Source organism: Pteropus alecto, unplaced genomic scaffold (assembly GCF_000325575.1).
Source record: "Pteropus alecto unplaced genomic scaffold, ASM32557v1 scaffold171, whole genome shotgun sequence".
Lineage (NCBI taxonomy): Eukaryota > Metazoa > Chordata > Mammalia > Chiroptera > Pteropodidae > Pteropus > Pteropus alecto.
Genome location: NW_006431925.1, coordinates 5,606,080 through 5,608,213, shown reverse-complemented (window position 1 = coordinate 5,608,213; position 2,134 = coordinate 5,606,080).

Here is a 2,134-nt window from a genome sequence, read left to right as displayed (position 1 = left end):
TCTCGATACCAATTTTTTGGGTTTGTTTTTTTTCAAAAAAAAAAAAAAAAAAAAAAAAAGCCAAGCCCTTGCTTCTCTCTGCTCCTGCCCAGTCAGAACCTAAGAAATAAAATGAGAGAAATCTGTGTGCTTTGCAATGACCCCTCAGGCAGTGCTGCCTGCCCCTTACCCTGGCCCAGTGAGTCTATTTGCAAAGCTGATTTAAGATGAAAAGCAAAGTGTAGTGAACAAGCTGTACCCTTCTGCCCTGGTGAATATTTTCTGAGTGAAGTTTTACCAGCCTCAAAATTCTCCACACACTCAAGAGGAAAAGGCATTAGGCTTTTAAATGGCCTGGATCAGGTTTCCATAGTAGCTTAGTGAGACAACAGACCTTTTCCCAAGAGTTATGCAGATCTTGTCTACAATACTGGTGCAAAACCAAGAAAGCCAACAATGGGGTCTTGTTCACTTTAAGCTGAGTCATGAAAATCATGCACTAAAACCATCTTTGGAGAAAGACCTGATTGGGAAAGCAATAGCCAGTAAACTTGGAAGGAATTTTCCAAAGGAAACGTTACCCTCCATATTCTGAAAGGCATTCAAAGCAATGAGAGATTGAAGAAAAATAATTTGACATTGCACTTCTCAACCTCATAAAACATTTTTAAAACTAACTCATTATCATAATTTATAGCAGGAACTAGTCTCCTAAGTCTCAATGGACAGTCTGTCTGACATCATGGTCCCATTTGTATGATTCATTTTTTCAAAGGCAATCTTGCCAGACCATTAAAAAATAAAACAATTAATTACTTTTATGATAGCTGGTTGCCTTCTGGCCCCTAGTTTTTCTCTTTGCAGGGAATATTATCACTCACGTAGTCTTGCCTGATATTTCTGCCAATGCATGTCAGAACACTGCCTGCACGGTAACATGAACCATCCAAAACATGCAAAATGAGGCCCTCATTTCACTGGACATTGCAAATTTAATACTGTTTCTGTTTCATTTTGCTTACAGTTCTGCTTCCTTTTTTTAAATTTTTAATTTTTTTTAGTTTTTAGGCAAGGCAACCCTTGATTGACCTCACAGATTGCAAGGACCTTGTCAGCTTACAATCCCTTATTTTTTATTTTTTACTTTTTATGCCTACAGCACCTGGTCTTCCTAGGTGCAGCTTGCTTTCTACTCTAGGATCACTTAACAGCAAAGCAATTTATTCAACCTGACACACACTACCATTACACCAAATGTCACCATTTATCCCAACAAACAGGAAAGCTTTACTTAAGGACGGAGCTGTTTTCACTGATGCTCTCTCAAAGGAGACAATGAGAAGGCTGTGGTGATGCAGAATAAAGGATTAGGAAATTATTCTTTCTGAGACTCTTCTTATCTCCACGTACCTCCAAGGGAAAGTCAGATGTCATCTAAGTCAAAGTGAGGTTGGTTTTTATTTCTCTACCCACTCCTTTTCACTTCCCAATCTTCTTCACAATTACAAAAAAAAGCTGAAAACCACTTCTCTCTTTAGATTCTCTACTGCTTACTGTAATTATTATGGCAACAATTGCTGAGTGGATTTGCAATCTTTGATGTTTTTCCACAATGAAGATATTAAATCCTCTTACAAACATGATCTCACTAATTTCTATAATGATACTCAGATATGAAGCAAGGACTAAGACCTTCAATTCTCATTCACACAGATAGGGAGAATGAGACAATGTGCTGGAAACCCACAGGGCAATTAGCTAAGCTGGAATTAAAACCTGGTGTTCTGATTCTTATTTAATACTAGTGCTACCCTGATTCTACATTTTAGAGGTTCAAAATAAACACATGAGATCATCCAGGATGGTGTGAAAATTAAAATAATTCCATAGAGTTTCAAGAACATTTCTATAACTTTTAACTGTAGCCCTTTGCCTGGAGTAGAGCATAGAAAACCAAAAGAGAGTAAGACACAGGAGACTGAATCCCTGAGACCTCACAAGAAACTAGATGGTTCAACCATTGACACAGATAGCAAGTAGAGAAGTAACCATCTATGACTGATGAAAACATAGAGCAAAGTTTAGGATAGTGATTTATGTTTAAAGATTGTATAGTATAAATTACTAAGGGAAATTGTGAGGCATGTGAAGGTCA